The following is a 19,691-nucleotide window of genomic DNA, read 5'->3' as shown; positions in this document are numbered from 1 at the left end:
TCTTTCAGTTGACCAAAATCACTGTTTGTTTGGGTCGCATTTGTTTATTTGGTTGGTTCCTGTCTAAATGTGATTACATTCCAACATTTATACAAGAAGCGATATTCTGTGATATTCTGGGATGAATTCTTTTGCCTATCATAATTGGGAGGGCACAGATATTGATTATATCAGTTTGATGCATAAAATTGTACAATTTTTTGATTCAATTTTGTGAATAAATGTTGTGTACTGCAAAAGGATGTAGTAATATTAAATTTGGCAATCGATCTACATACAGACTTTCTTTATTGAAATGCATATTTTAATTTGGAAATCGATATAGATACAGACTTCTATATTGAAATGTATATTTGTAGTTGTTTGATTTAATTTCGTATATGAATGTTGTGTAATAGTAAAAGTGGCATGTTCCCGTTCTTGTATTTGTTGAGGTTCAACCAGGTCCTTCAACTTAGGTCTTTGCTGCTAAGAATCTTTCAAGAACTGCGTATTATTACCATTCCTAATTTCCCAGAAGCTGCGCTGTTGAATTAAATCCTTGTGTTGTTTAGCTGCATTACAAATGAGAGACCCTGATCCTACTTTAGTGAGTCTGATTAAATCATCAACAGGTCTGTTATTGGCATATTTTGCTGTCCAAAGGATAGCCCAGGGTTTGTGCGGCTCCGAGATCCATTTCCTCCAGATGCGAGCTCCCATGACCGCATTACTATGAAGAGGATCACGAAGCCCAGTGACAAGGTATCCCATTTTACTAAGGCCCATTTTCTCTTTTGGCTTGTGTTTCCCCACAAAAAAGTTCTTTGAAGATTTCTAATTTCTTTGAGGACCCATTTTGGTGCTGCCAGAACTGAGAAAAGGTAGAGCGGCATGGATTGCAGCATGGCTTTGATTAGGACTAGACGGCTTGCCATGTTTAGCGCCCGGTAAGTCCAGGAAGAGAGACGGGCTTCCAGTTTTTCCAAGAGTAATTTCCAAGATGAGTGCTTTAAAGCAGAGTCTGTCATGGGCGCACCCAAGTATTTGGAGGGAAGAGCAGCGATTGTGAAACCAAGGTTTCGAGTGATTGAGGCTTTGGTTGTAGCAGGGGTAGAAAAAGATCTGGGATTTGGTCTTGTTAATGCAAGCTCCAGAAGCATCCGAAAATTCAAACAAAATGGTTTTTAATTTGAGAGCTTCCTGGACCGAGGGATGGCCGAACATCATATTATCGTCCACAAATTGTTGGTGGGTGAAGGCCGGGGTGTTGGGAAAAGTATGTTCTCTTAGTTGCTGGGTTTGAAGAGCTTCCTTGATGCATCTTCCTAGTCCTTCTGCCATTATGACGAACAAAAAAGGGGAGAGGGGATCTCCTTGCTAGATGCCTCTGGAGGGGCTAAAGGGGGAGGAAGGGATCCCATTGATCAAAATGGAGAAGAAGGAAGATGATATAAGAATCATGACCCATCTGACCCAGGGGGAGAGAAGCCAAAGGCTATCAACATTTTGTGAATATATTTCCAGCTTAAACTATCAAAAGCTTTGGAGAGGTTGATTTTTAGGAGCATACCTACTTTTTTGGATTGCTTTAAGGAGTGTATAATCTCATGAGTGAGAATAATTCCATCCGTGATTTGCCTTCCTTCCACATAGACTGATTTCTCGGGTGATATGAGTAAGGGAAGCCGAGATTTTAGTCTGGAAGCAATAACTTTGGAGATGATTTTATATATGACATTACATAGAGCAATGGGTCGGAATTTGTCTGGAATCTGAGAGTGGTCTTCCTTGGGGATGAGAGCTATAAAGGTTGCATTCAGGGAGGGAAGCAACCATCTATTAGTTCTGGATTCCTCAACAACTTGCCAGACCTCTTCTTTGATAAGATCCCAAAATCTGTGGAAGAAATTGGAAGTAAAACCATCGGGGCCAGGTGCTTTTCCTTCTTTGAGATGTCGCATGGCACTCTCCACTTCCTATAAAGATATTGGCCTAAGGAGGAGTTGATTGTGTTTCTCAGTTATGATCTTTGGAATATTCTTAATGATTTTCTCAATAGCCTGCTGTCTATCTATCTGAGGTTCCTGGTGTACCTGCTTAAAATGAGTAAGGAACTCTTGTTCGACGTCCTCATGTTTTTCCAACCGATCCCCCTGCGTATTCTGAATATTGGTGATGTTGTTATGCATTCTTCTTTTGATAGTAGTGCGATGGAAGAACTTTGTGTTTCTTTCGCCCTCTTTAAGCCATCTGATTCTTCACTTTTGCTTCCAAATTATTTCTTCTTGCTTTGCTCTTTCGGTTAATTGTGCTTGCAGGTGTTTTTCCAGCTCTGAGTTTTCTTCAGACCGTCCTTCTGTGACGATTCTCTGCTGTAGTTGTTTCATGTCTTGATCTAGACCATGTTGTGCTTGGAAGATATTGCCAAAGGTATTTTGATTCCATTGTTTAATGTTGCTCTTGAGATTTTTGAGTTTTTGCTGGGATTGATACATTTTTGTATCATCTGAGGGTTTGAAGTTTTTCCAAACCTCATGGATCAGATTGTTAAAATCTAGGTGCAGCATCCAAAAAGCCTCGAAGCGGAAAGGCCTTCGTGTGGTATTACCTGGCATTTTCCATTGAAGCACGATAGGCCAATGATCTGATCCTGAGATTGGTAAGATCGACGCCATGAAATCCCCACCTAGTTGGATTGCATTGTCTGATAGCAGGAACTGATCCAATCGTGAGGCGATTTGATGTGCACCTGCTCGTTTGTTACTCCATGTGTAAATACCATTGTTGGATGACATATCTATGAGATAGTTATCTTGGATGAAGTATTTGAAGTGAATGCTTTCATTATTCAATTTGGCCCTACCTCCTCTTTATTCTTCCGGCCTTGTTATCATATTAAAGTCTCCTCTTGTGATCCAGATTGGATGTGTTCTTTCGGAGTTGATCAAAGCTAAGGTATTCAATATGTCTATCTTATTCATTCCTTCCTGGGGGAAGTATACATTGGTTAGATGACCATGTACATTTGTCCCTGTAATATGGAAGGTTGCTTGTATAAAATTCTTACTCGCATGAATATTATCAAGTGTGATAGCTCGTTCATCCCAGATTATTGGTAGTCCTCCTAATGCATCGAAAGCATCCACCGTTGCTGCTTTGCTACCTGGCCACGCTTTTGCAAGAGTTTGGTCTAGTGTTGTAGAGTTACATTTGGTTTTTTGAATGAAAAAAAATTGGGGTTTCTCCAATTGAATCATGTTTTTTATTAGTCTATATTTTCCGGGGCTGTTTAGCCCTCTGATATTCCATGAGATGAGCTTCATGATGCACTGCTAGGTAGGGGGTTGTAATACTTTGTAAGCTTGGAATATCTTCCCGATTCCACCAGTTTCCCCAATGCGGATGGTTCTTTGATGATCAGTTTTCCTACCTCTTTTTTTATTGTCTTTAGTAATATTTTTACCATCCCACTGACTTCCAAGTTGGATGCTTAAAGATCTTTGCTGCTGTGCCCTAGAGAGGATGACTTCTAAGCTTTCTAGTTGCCTCTCTGGGATTTTGTTGTATTCTTTTTTCTTGCAATCATGCTCTAATCCCAGTATATCCATATCTCTAATGTCGAAGCTCTCCGGCTCCTCTTCCATGTGCTGGGCCTCATTTGCGTTCCGCTGCTATTTCCGCTATGGTCATGATTTCCTGTTGCACGTTGTCAACCTCCATGCCTTGAGTATTCCTTTTCGGAGAGAGACAGGGGACGACAGTGTTAAGATCTGTGGATTGTACAGACTTTTGAGCAATCTTAGAGCTCGAGGGGGTGGAATGAGGAGTCATCTTAGGGATGTCCTTCGGATGGTTAGGGATTTCATAGGTATTTATTTCTAGCTGATTCATGGTTTCAAAGCTATTGCTTGTGGAAGGCATTGAGGTATTGGCTACAGGCTTTTTAAGGCTAGTAGAGGGTTTCTTGTGAGTCTTTTTACAGTTGGTGACCTTGGTAAAGCTAGCCGAGTCAGATTTATCCGCATCGGAAGGCATCGAGGTTTTCAGATTTGAAGGGTAGTCTCAAAAGAGATGGCCAAGGGCATGGCATTTCCTGCATCGGAATGGAACATGCTCATAATCTATTGATTGTATCCATTCAAAATCATCATGGTAGAGACTTACCGCGTCCGGGAGAGCTTTGCTGAGATGCATGTAGACACAAATTTGGGCATAGGAGGTATATCGCCTGAGTTTCTTCTCCTTTGCGATTTTAATGAACTCCCCTAAACCATTCCCAATATCTTGCAGCGAGTCTTCATCCCAGTACTCCAAAGGGAGGGAATAAAGGCGAATCCACACTAGTGCCCAGCTTAAATCCTCTTTGTCTGGATTGAATCTTTTAATCCAATCTCTCAGATATAAACCTGCTGCATTGAAAAAGTACGATCCTCCATCAAGGACTCTGTTTCGATCTTCTAGACAGTTGAAAATCACTGTAAAGAAGCCTTTAGGCCCCAGCTGCAAGGTAATATGCCCTTTTGGTTTCCATTTGGCTGCTATCCAACCATGCAAAGCTTTCTCTGTGGGCCAAGAACCTATAAAATTTCCAACCAGCGCATGATCCTTCATGTACTGGATTTGAGTGTTGATCCGGTGGTTTGGAATCTCAATCTTAAGTCTTTCAGCTGCTACAGGCTTACATGTGGCTGATGTCGCCTTGGGAGCTTCATTCTTGTTCGTATTGTCAGGGAAAGTTTTTGGATTTGGTTCAACATCTTCTTGATGTTCTGTCCTAACATCTTCAACAACATTGGGGGGAGGCGCCCTATCCTCCCCCCTGAGGGGTTTCCACTGCTTATGAACTGATCCTTGTCGTGTAGTGTTGTATCTTTACTGCTGAGCGAAGATAGAATACGGTGGTCTGTGCAGGTCTGCCGTTCGCAGGTCTGACTCAAACCCTAGTCATCCATGGTCGCCTCTGCTCCGCCTCCATGCTTCCACCAAATAAAAGTGGCATGTTTGGGGTACATACTTTTCATATTGAAATGTATATTTGTAGTTGTTTGATTTAATTTCGTATATGAATGTTGTGCAATAGCAAAAGAAGCATGTTTGGGGTACATACTTTTTATATTGAAATATATATTCTATAGTTGTATATTATCTTTTGTTTGATTTAATTTCGTATATGAATGTTGTGTAATAGCAAAAGAGACATGTTTTGGGTACATGCTCATCAGTGTTATTCATAGACAAGATGTTTTTTAGGATATTTTGGATTAGTTATTCTAGCAAAGGAAATAGAGAAAAATGCAAATGACTTAAATGTATATCTTGTTGGAGAATGTAGTAGGGTAGCTATTTATTCAATTCTCCTTATCCTTAATAATTGCTTGTCAACTTTAGTTATCTTCTTATTGTTCTTATTAGATTTTTTCATCAAAAAATTATCAAGAGCATGAACAATAAAGACAAATGACACAAGAATTAGGCTTCAAGCCCATGCAAAATCCCTTCATGGGAAAACACAGAAATAATCTCTTTTCTTCTTATAGAATTTGCTTCAAATGAAAAAACCAAGACCCAAAACCCTAGATCAAGTTGTCCTCCAAGCACCAAGCCTACCTTCCAAGAATCTCTTCCAATTAGGTCAAAGATCAACCAAGTCAATAAGAGTCAAATCTGCTTCAACTTGCTTCCAATCTTAACTTCGTCCCCTAGCTCGAATCTGCAATCTCGTCCTGCAACTCTTGGCCCTTTTGCAAAAATCCTAGCACCACACGTGAGTAAAAGTTGTCAAATTTAAGTCTCTTTCGTTTTAGCTTGCTCCTTTGCTTCTTAACTTGTTGACTTCAAGTATTGACCTTCTTGCAACAAAGCTTCATACCTGCAATTAGGTCTACAATTTTGACCTAGCAGTGACAACAACCTTAGATCCTTCGCACGTGTGAGAGATGGTACAAAAATTAGATTTCGGTTTCTCCTTGAGATGCTTTTCTTCTTCTAGGTCTTTGCTCCTCGTCTTCCTTTTCTTGTTTGAGATTGAACTGCAAAAGTGTATCTGAAATGAACATGTTACAACTTGCCCAATAGGCTTTTATACAAATGATAAAGACTGTTGTGACTCAAGAAAAATATTCTTTTGACTTGACAAATCCTAGAAGTATGAAAAACATGCTCAACCTAGTTGACCAACAAAATGGAACATGAAACCCATGTCTAAAATAATATTTATCTTTATTATTATAACATAAAGATATACAAAAATTAGTACATTTTTTAACATATCTAAAACTTGCATGATAAAGGATGAATCAGTTTTGGTGAATTGCGATAGGGCCTATCCTTTGATGTCTTCTTATGTCTAACACTCTTCAAGAGATGTATATTGTCGTATGATGAGCCTATTTTGATTCTTGCTCTTATTAGTTTTCTTTGTAGACAAAAAGCCTTTATATGTTTTCGATGATATTTTGGACCAATTATAAAAACATAGAAAACAAGAAAAAATGAAAAATTTATGAGGATATTTTGGAAAATTATGGAAACACAGAAAATTAGAAAAAATGCAAAATTCTATTAGAAATGTTTTTAAAAACAACACAATAAAGGAGGACAAAGTAGTTTTAGCAAATTATAATGTTTTAATTCATGCTATTTTTCATTTTACTTAGAAATGAATGGTTTGGAAATTTGGGGAATTTGATTTGATTGAAAATAAAACAATTAAGTTTATTTGGAATCATAATGTTAATTTCAAAAATATTAAACTGTTAACTTTATTGAAAGTGTTAAAGTTGAAATTCGGTTAGAAATTCCAAAGTTATTATCTGAACACTAAAAAAATAGTTGCACATGAGTAGTGAACACTCCAAGTAAATAGTCTATAAAATATCAATGACGATGGATGACAAAATGCACAATAAACTAGTGTTTTGATGACAATGTTATTAGGAAAAGAGTGTGGAAGAACAAGTAGGCAAAACAAGAGACATATTTTGAGAAGATTTGATGCATGCGCTATTAGGGGAAGAGTGGAAGAACAACAATATCACTTCAAAGTGAGAAAACAAGTGCTTCAAACATCACAGTATAGGGGGTGATTTCCCCATCATAAAAGCATTGTTCTCCACACACATGCAAAAGGGGAGAAAAATAATATTGCCCTAAAATGTGAAGAAAAGTTAAGTTGATATGAACAATTATTTACAAGAAATAGTCATATGTGATTATCATTATAAACATACAATAGGTGAAATTGAACAATAGGATGTTTGCAACAACTTAAATGCTGCAATATTCAATAATTCATCCATTCAAATAATGTTATTAATGTGAAGATAACCAAAATTTTGTGACCTATGCTTCAATAATGATTTGTAAGAAGAGTTATTATACAAATGAGTGTTAATGAGAATTTCATTACGTAGATCTAGTTCAGTTAGGTGTTGATATTGATATAGTGTGGGTGGTGGAGAATTTCATTGATTAGTCACACTATGATCATACAGTGAAGGGTTAGGTTTTTAGGAGCCTATAATAAAGGTCTTGGTGTAGGTTGTAGAAGATCGCAAAAATGTGTTAGTTGTAGTTTCTGTAAATGCTACATGATATAAGGCTTATATGGCAAAGGTTTTGGTTTCCATAAATAACTTGCAATAGAAGATCATTGAAGGCTTGTTCTCATTGGTCTCATTTCTAGGCTAAGGGATTACAAAAAATTTGATATGTGAAAAATAATGTGAATTTGGAAATTTCACCTCAATCTTGAAGTTTCTTGGATCTATTGCTTGTGATCTTTTCACATTTAGGGTTGAATCTAAAATATTAAATCATAGTGGAAAATATTTGGCTTTTCAACACAATTCAAAGGTACCCCAAGAGAATAAGCATTGAACCAGTTTACTTCAATGCAACAAAATTTCAACCTCAATGACACTTTCCAAACATATCCTTGTTCTAGAAATAACTTATCACAACAAATAAATCTAGCTCTTTTAGCATCTAATATTTGTTAAACCACTTAATAGTCTCTTCAATGATACCTTAAACAATGTCGATATTCAAATTTACAAATATGCAACTTTTGGGTAGCAAAAACACTCTATATATTATACAAGATAATGTGCAAGTACATACCATAGCTTAGTAAAAGATGTTCAAGTCATGCTCTCCAAATCCTAGCTCACGAAACTATAACAATCCCTCCTTGTTATGAATCACTCTTACCCAAAGTTGGTAGCTACACAAAAGATTTTTTTCATGCTTGTAATTTAAGATTTTTGAATTAAAATTAAATAAACAACTTAAAATAAGTTCAAAAATAATATAAAAAAATTATTATTATTATTTTTAATGAAATTAAATAAAAAACTCAAAATAATTTCCTAAAAACTTAAAATAACATAAAATAACTTGAAATAAGTTATTTATTTATTTTCCTATATACTTACACATCTCTTTTTTTTAATAGATTCATCACCTTTTTTAAGTTCCTTATGCTATCTTGTTAAGTGAAACAGGCACTGCTATTGAAGCAATTGCTATGGTGCGAGTCATAAGGTATTTAAAAAAAATTGAGCAAATGGAAGAGGGTAGATGGCTTAAGGTTGTCTTTAATGACAGATTGCCAAAAAAAAAGAAAAAAAAAGGAAGACTTGCAACAAAATAACAAATGGTTTAGTAAATGGGATATTTGCTTGTACGTGTGTCCCATAAACAACAAAGAGTTGTGCAAAAAAGAGAAAAAAAAAAGAAAAAAAGACTTGGATGCAACAAAATAACAAATGGATTAGTAAATGGGGTATTTGCTTGTAAAAAAGAGAAAAACTTTTGTTATGGAAAAGTTCCACAGGCGTACTTGGGATAAGTAGCTAGAAAGAAAGAAAAGTACTATATTGAAGTGTTTAATCCCACACATAATCATCAACCAAAAACATACATAGAAGCGAATATCTCTTGAAGAGCCAAAATTCTTATTGTTTAGCTAAGGATTAATTCTCATCAACTCCGTTGTGAATTCTCATCAATTCCGTTGTTCTCATCAATTCTATTGTGAAATAGGGCGCTCTGGAAAAGGCAAAAAGAAGTGTGGGAGGAAAGAGTGCATTTTTTGTTCTTCCAAAAAAGTGGAAACAAAAAAATATTTCATTTTAGAATGTAAGGCCTTTAGAATGTAAGGCCTTCAAAGACAACAAAGAAAGTTATGTAGATATGCTGACAGCTAGCTCTTGGGATAATCTATTTAACTAGGGGTTTGTCGAGAAACTAGGAGATTGTGAAGCTTTATAGAAAAATGGCCGAAGACAGCAAGGAAATAAAGAAGTCAAGTTTTACTAATTTAATTTACTTGTACACTTTTCTTTAATTATAATATAATTTATATATTGTAAATTTACTAATTCAACATATTTTAAAAATACAAATTATAAAATTAAAAATAAATTTAATAATACATGAAAAATTTAATTATGATTATAAAAAAACAATTTAAAAACTACAAATAATTTCATGTGAAAAATCAATATCATATTTAAGGATATAATTTATAAAATTTTTGATTTAATATTAATTTAATTAAATAGGGGTTTTACTAGGTATGCTCAATCTAGCTCTATATATGAAAGGAACAGAACAGTACAAATATGTATATATATAGTTACAATCACTACTAAGGTCTGGATTTCGATCGAAATACCAAAGCCGGACGTGCAAGGATTCCTAAGCGCGCTTTCAAGAGATATGGAACAACCCTAATCACTATTAGCTGTAACAGGAAAATTCACCAAGATCAATTGAACGAATTTCGACACTGTTGAATTCGTATAATAATTCTCTGTGGCCAAAAATGGTGAACAGCTTTGTTAGGGGAAGCTACATTCCACAAGAACGCAAATCCGGGCCAAGCCTCCAGACAGCGCACTGCACGGAATTGTGGCGATCTCTGCACGCTTACCCTAATTTCACCATTGATGCAAACTCTCCAAATAATGTTGGCATCACTATTAGTGCGTTAATTAATAAATAACTCGTTAATTACTTACAGGTCCAATTCCATTCAAAAGCTGTGACAGGAATCTGATGCCAGATCTAACGGCTGTTATGTTGCCAGGTGTCATGAATCGATCACATATCTAACTGCGGAGATTTTGCCACGTGTCGAAATTTTGACGGTTAGATTTGGAGGTCGAGACGCTGCTACGTGTCGCCTATCCGAGGGCTTGATCGAGCGGCTGAAATGATGCCACGTGTAAACATTATGACGGTCAGATTTGGCGGTCCAGAGGCCGCCACGTGTCACAAATTTGAGGGCCAGATCTCTTGGCAGAGATTTTGCCACGTGTCACAAATCAGTGAGCCAGATCTGGCTGCTGCGATTCTACCACGTGTCACGAATCGAAGAATAGATCTTGCGGCTAATATTCGGCCACGTGTCGTCAATCTCATTCCAGATCTAACGGCTGTGATGTTTCCAGGTGTCGCAAATCCGATCCAATATCTAACGGTTGAGATTCTGCAATGTGTCGAAATTCTGACGGCCAGATTTGAAGGTCGATATGCCGCCACGTGTCCCAATCGGAGGGCTTGATCAAGCGGTTTAGATGTTGCCACGTGAGCAATTCTGCTCGTCAGATCTGGCGGTCTAGAGACCGCCACGTGTCGCAAATTTGAGGGCCAGATCTCGCGGTAGAGATTCTGCCATGTGTCACAATCTATGGGCCAGATCTGGCGGCTGCGATTCTACCACGCGTCGCGAATTACAACGACAGATCATGCGGCTAAGATGCGACCACGTGTCCTCAGTATGATACCAGATCTAACGGCTGTGATGATGCCAAGTGTCACGAATCTCATCCCATATCTAACGGTTGAGATTCTGCCACGTTTCGCAATTCTGACCGTAAGATTTTGCGGTCGAGACCCCGCCACGTTTATCGAACCCTGGGCCCTGATAGAGTGGCCGAGATTCCGCCACGTTTCGGGAAACGTATGGCTAGATCTGGCGCTCGGGAGACCGCCACGTGTCGCAAATTTGAGGGTCGGATTTGGGGGCTACGATGCCGACAGGTGTCACAAATCTGACGGTCAGATCTGGCGGCTGTGATAACGCGACGTGGCGCCAATCTGATTGCCATATCTTGCGGCTGAGATACTGCCAGGTGTCGTAAACACACGACAAGATCTGGCGGTCAAGATTCTGCCACGTGTCTCGAATCCGAGGGTCATATCTGGTGGCTAAGATTACGCCAAGTGTATGAAATCGGCTGTACAGATCTTGCGTCTGAGAGCCCTCCACGTGTCTCGAATATGATGCCAATTTAACGGCTGAGATAGCGCCACATGTCGTGAACCTAACAGCCAAATCTAACGGATGAGAATCCGCCACGTATGACGAATATGATGGCCAGATCTGGCGGTTAAGGTATCGCCACGCTTCGCGAATATAGGGTCAGATCTGGCGGCGTATATTGCGCCACGTGTTGTAATTGACGGTTAGATTTGCGAGCTGGAGAGCACCACGTGTCTCCAATCCGAGGGCCTGATCTGGCGGCTGAGTTTCTGCCACGTTTCGTAAATCTGTTGGCCAGATCTAGAGGCGGAGAGGATGCCACTTGTCGCCCACATGTCCAAATCTGGCGGCTAAGATTATGCCACGTGTCGTGGATCGGAGAAACAGATCTTGCGACTGAGAGGCCACCACGTGCCGCGAATCTAATTCCATATCTAACGGCTGAGTTGGCGCCATGTGTCGCGAATCCATCGGCCAGATCTCTCGGCTTAAAAACTGCCATGTGTCGTATGGATTCTGAAGGCGCACTCCATCAACGCCGCCGCCGCGAATCGCGTGGAAGAGAAGAGGAGGAGGCGGAGGAGAGAGCGAAACGTCCGCTAGAGACGCTGCCGCTGCGATGTTCAGCGCCGTTCTCGTAAGTGTAGGAACCCGCTGTTCATTGTACAGTGGTTTAGCACATTCTTTCATTTATTCACGATGTTATTTTGTTATTGATGTTAATCCATCTTCTAGTTTAACACGTTCGCTGCTGTAATTTATATCTATTTTTTCTTGAAACACTTCAAGTGCTTCCATAACTGACTGATTAATCTAATTCATGTGTTAATTGTGTGAGGATGTGTGGCAATTTTTAAGTGCGCGTCGAACAGAAAATATAGGTACCGTGTCTATGTTATCTACGTAACCGAATAAATAAGGGAGGCCTTTAAGCCGCAATGAAATTTAGAAGCAAATATAGGTACTGTTATCAATGTAACCGAATAAACAAGGGAGGCACTCAAGCCGCAATGAAATTGTGGGGTTTTCATTGGAGGAGTTTATGGTTATATATATCTGTATGCTCTCGTGTCATTTCATATAATCCATCTAACCCTATAGAATTATAATATAAATAAAAATGGAGAAACCTTCAACCATGAAAAAATATTGTTAGTCTTGTTAAAAGATATCTGGACACTATCAGTGTTATCAATTCAACCTGTTAACTAGAAAACATGACATGACAAATATGATGCTAGAAAACATGACATGACAAATATGATGCTAGAAAAAATGACCCAATAATAATGTAATATCGAAAATGTAAAAGAAATAAAGAAATAAATTTATGGAGGGTCTTATGTTACCTAGATATCTTTTAAAAAAAATAAGTCCATGGATGATATTTTTGTTACCTAGATATCTTTTTTAATTTATTCATTTCATGCTTGTGTTATTGATATCCTTTTTAATTTCTTGGGAGTAATGTTTACACTAATGACTTCCATTTCGAAGTTTGAAAGGATATGAACATTTCTAATCTTGTCTATAGTGTTAATGCTTGTAGAACATTCTAATCACGAAAATAACTAACATGCCTCCATTGGGAAGATGAGAAAACCAAAGAAGCCAGTCACCCTCAAAACCATTTACTCCATTTTTAAATCTAACTCCATGAATTTGCTTCTTTGAATTTTCATGCAAGCTGCCATTTCTTACTCTAGATCTTGGAGTAGTCTTATCTAACTCTAAGTATTGGAGTAGCCTTAGCTAAATGGTAGTCTCAATGAAACACCTATCTCATTCTTGAATGACTAATAATAGTCTCAAAGGAAGTACTATGCTATTCTTAAATTTCAATGAATATTTCCCCATCCTACTAACTAATATGTCAATGAGTTTCTTGATCGTTCAAGGAAACCAACATTTATAAAAGACACCATCAAAATGTTGAGTTTTCATAGTTTTATGCTCACATTTCTTAATATTTCATAATTAATTCATCAACTAATACCTAACACACTCACCCATTACCTCTATGATGAAGCATCATAATTTAGAAGAAAAGACTCTAAATTGTGAACTCTCTTTAAAAAGAACAGTTAACTATCTTCCCCAACTAGATTTAAAAGAGATCTGTATCCCATAAATCTTCAAAAATCCATGCAATTGATTTCCCCTTAATCATTGAGAAAAGTCCCCCACCATATCTTTAAAAAAAATTAATTACCTTTTAAAACTTATAATGATTACCCAACTAGATTTAAAACAAGTAAATGCTTCCCAAAATCTTTAATGATTCCCCAACTAAATTTAAAACAATTAACCACCTCCCAAAACCTATAACAATTCCCTAGTTAAATCTCTACCATTAATCTTCAAAAGGCCATGTGATTAGCTTACCCTTAACCATTAAGAAAAATTCCATATAATCATGTCACAATGCTGCTAATTTAAGTGATGTTCTATTATGTGACACCAACAAATATTAAGCACCATGTAGTAAGTCAATCCTTAATGCTTAATATTTTCCATATGACAAATGGTGCTAAATATTTACCATGTAACTCTAAGTCAATCAATAGCACTTAATATTTTCGATATGACACATGGTGCTCAACATTTACCATGTGACTCCTAAATTTAAAATGGATTTGATCTACTATATGACACATGGTGTTTAACATTTACCATGTGACACCTAAATTTAAGATCATGACAACTACCTCATTTAAAACATGATCAATGCTTCCAAGGCATAGAAGCATTGAACTAATTGAACATTTATGATTTAGTATGTTGAGAGTTAAAGGGGTTTAATGTCATAAATTCTTGTCATAGTGGTTCTCTATGATGTGACATTTTACACACATTGATATGAATGAGTTGAGAAAGGGGTATGTTATAATGAACCCCACCTTTTAGTTTAATGTACCTTCATGATAATGAATAAAGAAAAAGAAATGGGTGTCTTCTCCCTTCCAACTACGAGACTGGATCTTATATGGGTGAACCTGGGTGTAGCCCTTCTGCTCCTCCTTCAGTGGGGTACCCCAATTGTTGATGCACGTGAAGGAATTATGTATGGAAAGGGTCTGCAACAACAATGACGGTCTTGCGATCCGCATCATCTATCTCAGTGTCGGGACTACATGGAGCGCCAGAGAAAGAAACCATCAGAGAGATGCTGCGAAGAATTGGAAAGAATGTCTCCACAATGCCAACGCCAAGACATACAACAAGTACTCAATCAATCCGAATCGTCAATAGATAATTCCATATATCTATCTATCCAAGGGCCAGATCTCATGAATTTTTGGGCTAGACCTTTCGGCTGAGAAACTACTGAGAGACCTATGGCCACATGCACGAATTTGTGGGAAAGATATTTCGACTCAAAAACTACCACGTGTGGTCCATATGTGGCGGCTATGAGGCCACCACATGTCGGGAATCCATTGTCCAAATCTGGCAGCTGAGATCCGAGGGCCAAATTTAGCAGTTGAGACTTAGGTTGTCATGTGTTGCCAATTCGAGGGTGAACTTTTCCTGTCGAGAGGTCGCCAAGTGTTGCACATGGGGAGGGATATGATACATTGGCTATTTCTCTACGGGAGGGCGCCACGTCGGTGGAAGAGGCACCATGCCTGAAAATTTCAAACTGGGGCATGGCAAATCTCAAGATGCACTAGGATTGTCGTAGTTCCGCTTTGATTAATGTTGCAACTAAGTCGCCTCAATGTTGCAACTAAGTCGCCTCAACATCCTTGTAGTATCAGACCCATCACACTGGGGAGTCCGGCTCTCGATTGTTTGTTCCTTCTTCAAATGGAAACCACACACTTACCAAAGTAGGAGCATCACAACCAACCTCTAGGTTTTTTGTTCCTTCAACTGGAAAACTCGTCATGCCTGAATACTAAATTTTGTGTGTCATTAGAATCATTATGAGCAGCGTGCAACAATCGATTTTGTCGATTGTGAGATGGATTGATGCTGAAATTCAAGTAGTTGCATCTATCAAACATGTGTCATTGGCGATCGATAATAATAATTCTAAATATATCAAGAATTGCGAAGAATGGATTCCGTTCCTTTATCTCACCAAGGTTGGTGCCATTGGCGATATGTAGTTCCCTTTCTACTATGGGCGCTATTATTCCTTTTGACTACTAAGAACATTTATCGTAAGGTTTAAGGTTTAATATCTGTGGCACGGTGTGACATGTTGTTACCAACAAGTTAATGACCTTGGGATGGTTGACATATGTGTTGGGGGGGGGCGGCGGGGTTGTTAGGATGAGCAGGGCTGTTTAAAATTATCGGTGGTAAATTATGGAGAATGCGCATTCACCATACAATTTTGTTATGTAGTCACATTACATTGATTTAAATTTTCCAAATTCGGTTATGAAACTAAAAACAATATGAATTTGTGATATGGAAAGTTCTTTTGCATTTAAATAATGCACTTTTATATATAGTTCATTATTTTTAGATGGATGCAAACTAATAAAGTCGTGAGTAAATTTTTTGAGTTTAAAGAAATTAAATTATAAATTACTTTCATATTTTTTTTTCAATAAAAAAAAAAATATATTTAATATAATATCCATATAATATATTATTCAGCGTAGATGACAAATTCCTCTAGGCCAGAGACCACTAGATGACAAATCCCTGTAGAGAAGGCTAACTCCAATCCTCGCCATGAGGATAAATATTCAGCCTGGTTGTTTGTAGAGATCCCAAAACGACGAGCAAATTGAGTCTCCCTTTCTTCATGAGGGTGAAATATAACCCCTCTCGCCCCTGCTTCCCCAATGACTTTCATAATTTTAAGAGATATAAAATTGATATTAAAACTTTGAAAAATAGCAATGGCGAAAGACAAGAACAAAAACATTTATACAATTATATTTTTTTAAAGGAAATTCCACACTAGTAAGAGAACATGTGCATTATATTATAGAAAAGGTGACAACAATTTAAAAAAAAACCCAATTTCATAGTAATACAATTCTTCCATAAATAAAAAATATATATTTTGAAATCTTTTTAATTTCTTACATTCATCTTCTTATACCATATTGATTTTTTTTTAATCATCACTCAAATAAACAAGATTGATAGTTGCAAAGAAACATAGTCACCGCCTCTATTGCTAATTCATTGATTAAGGCAGTGCAGGGTCCACGTTTATTCCTTATTCGAGGATGTCTTGTTTCCACAATCGCTTTCACAATATGTCATTATTCTCGCCTCCACAAACGATTTCTCCACATTTCCGCACTCCCCACAATGAAAGCCACCTCTGCAGTCTACATAATAAATATTCCTTCGCACCTCCGAGGAAATATGATAACACAACTAAGAAAAATCAAAATCATGATAAATTGAGACCTTTTACATAAGGCATTAATGGGTGGTGGCAAACTTGCACATTAGGCTTTTAGAATTGTTGTAGTCATGCAATGAATTTATTAGCTAAGGACTTTAGCATCCCAAACTCCTTAGGAAATGTCATGTCACTGTCATTTCTTTGTCTACATGAAAATGAATTAAAAAAGTTCTTCCATCTTCTATAGGACTTATGGTTAATCTATATGGAATTTCACTAAGTAATAATAATTATGAGGGTTCCTTGCCACCTTTGTGGTTTGAATTCCTACATCCTAAGCACTTTGCACAATGAAAGCCACCTTCGTACTCCACACAATGCCTTTAAATATCCTTTGGGATAATCACACCTAATGGAAAATCAGGATCAATGGTATTGTTATCCAAAATGACCAGATAATACAATGAATGGATCATCATTGAATTCACATTTGAATTGCACGTAAGCATACTGCTAACAACAATAATACATAGACTACGAGAATTGTGTGTTTAAAAGAGAATATTAAAGAAAATATAGATCACAGTTGATGATTTGTCTATAAACTTAATTCATAACACCTCATGTGCAGTGTTATCAACTTTTCCTCAGCAAGATCCATTCAAATCACTCAAATTTGATCCATGAAAATCATAGTCACCACACACCTATTTTCATATGTAACAACGTCTCAAAGAAAAACAATGTAGTTGAAATTGTGGCTGAAATTGTATGTCACACAATACGAAGTCATGAACAGGAAAAAGTGGTGGATGAGCCCTATGACGCCCTTTTCTTACATGAAGGCAATGGCTTAGCACCTACAGTTTGACTACATCGTCAAAACCTCCGTAGTCTCCGATGTAACAAAGCTTCTACTTGGAAGTCTATTTGGTAATTACAGATTTTTCTTGCCATATAAATAGATCCGTTTCAATTTTATGCATTAATTTTTAGGGACTGAATGTAATGCGATCTTGATTGATTTTCTAGAAGCAAAAATTTGTGGAATTTAGGCCCTCCATAGTTTCTTTAGCTTCCATGTTTTTGTTGAAAATAGCAACAAGAAATGCTAAATATAGAAGTGTTAAAAATAGCATTGCTATAAATAGCATTTCGGGATACATTCCAATTTTAGTTAGTCCCTGAACTAAAATTGAGAATTAAAATTCAAATTTGATCTTAGCAACTGTTTGAAAAATTATTAATTCATCTTGAGTTAATTAGTTGGAGAAAATCAAACATGAAGTCTATGTGAAGACATGCAACAGTTTTCCCCTTTGATTGAGGAAGTTATCCCTTAATTAAAGTGATCAGGATGAGTTGTACTTTGAGTTGTAATTAGTTAGCTCAATTAACTGAGTTAAGTCCAGTTAGATTAGTTCCAATAGTTTGTGGAACTGATTGTGAGTTTAGTTAGTTAATGCATGCATGCATGCATGTAACTACTATACTTCAAATTCTCCATGGTTTTTTGGTTTTTTCTATTTTCGTTTTGGGTTGTTTTCCTCTTAAGAGGAGGCCCAGGAAATAGAAAAATTGACATCTCTAGATGGACAACCTTTTTTGGACTGTTTATAATGACTGATAAGCTGGAAACGTAAACTGTTATGAGTTTTCTATGTTTTCAGAAGATACCTTAGTCAGTTTTGAGATGCAGAAAAGACTGTCTTTTTTGTAGCAGCTATATGAGAACATCATACAGCAAACGGAATGCCCAGGCATATACTTGTAACTTTTTATTTGCTTAATAAAAAGTTCGCTTTTTTCCTTGGAAAAAAAACTACTATACTTCAGATAACTGAGTATTATCTCATAAATAACTCATGCATGTCAGTTCAATCAGAGACCCAAATTGAGATCAGATGATGGGACAGTGTACTATCAGTTGCAGGAATATTCCATTGAGGATATCTCTTGCATGCAAAAGGAATTCATTCCTTGGAGATTGCGCAATTACTTCTGAGTTTGGTGAGTTGTGCGAGAGGTGAATTCACACAGGTGGTAGCTAGAGGACCCAAGAGAAACTGCGCAAGGAAATAGGAGGCTTGGAGGATTGATGGAAGACATATGTTGTGTCTATTCAGTCTATGAGCAACATTGAGGGATTGTACTGAGAGCTGGATAGCTTGTGAGCTAAAGCTTTGTGTAATCCAAAGATATTTCCACTTGTATGACAATATAGATAGCGGGGTTTTTAGCTGAGGCTTTCCCCAGAGTATTCTTCTATGTTCATGTGTGATTGATTTCTCATTCTTTGTTATATGTGTTCTATTTGATCTTGCTCAAAATCGATTAAGCTTCCGCAAGTTTGTTTGTAGAAGTAGGTCAAGTATTTTGCTTTAATATATTACATTATCTGGTGATCTACAGTGGGAACTTCTACATGGTATCAGAGCAAAGGTGATCAAAGCGAAGAATAGTATACAAAGAAGGGAGAAGTTCAAAGTTTGAAGTTCTTGATTATAGAAATTGAATTCTTATCATGTCTCAAATTTCACCAATGGTGTTCAACGGTTTGAGACTCGAGTATGCCTTGTATGGCAGCTCGAATTATATATCTTGGAACGCATGGAAGTGGTATTAGAGGACAACGGTTTGAAGGACTTCATTGATCAAGAAGTCCCCAAGCCAGCAGCTGCTAATGCCCAAGAATTGGCGGAATGGAAGAAATGTGTGGCTAGAGCGAGGAGGATTCTTCTAGAGGGAGTTCGAGACCACATTGTCTCGAGTCTCCATGGGAAGGAGACACTGTTTTCAATGTGGAAAACATTGAAGGATCTATATCAGAACAACAACGATCAGAGGAAGTTGGCGCTGAAAGACAAGCTTTGGAAAATCAAGTGTGAAAAGGGTGACACGATCTCTACATATGTGAACAAGCTCACCACCTATAGGGATGAGCTTGGAAGTGTAGGGATCATGACAACCGATGATGACATGGTGAGTCTTGCTCTCCTCGGTCTTCCTAAGAGTTGGCATAGCTACCAAGACTCGGTAAATGGAAGAGAGAAACTGCCAGATTGGGAACGACTTTGGTCGGATCTGATGCAGGAGGAGATAAGAAGAAGCACC

Source organism: Pinus tabuliformis, chromosome 1_2 (assembly GCF_031772625.1).
Source record: "Pinus tabuliformis cultivar Carrire ecotype Pingquan chromosome 1_2, CPIR1, whole genome shotgun sequence".
Taxonomy (NCBI): domain Eukaryota; kingdom Viridiplantae; phylum Streptophyta; class Pinopsida; order Pinales; family Pinaceae; genus Pinus; species Pinus tabuliformis.
The sequence above is the reverse complement of the archived record's forward strand: the minus strand, read 5'-3'. Positions refer to the sequence as shown.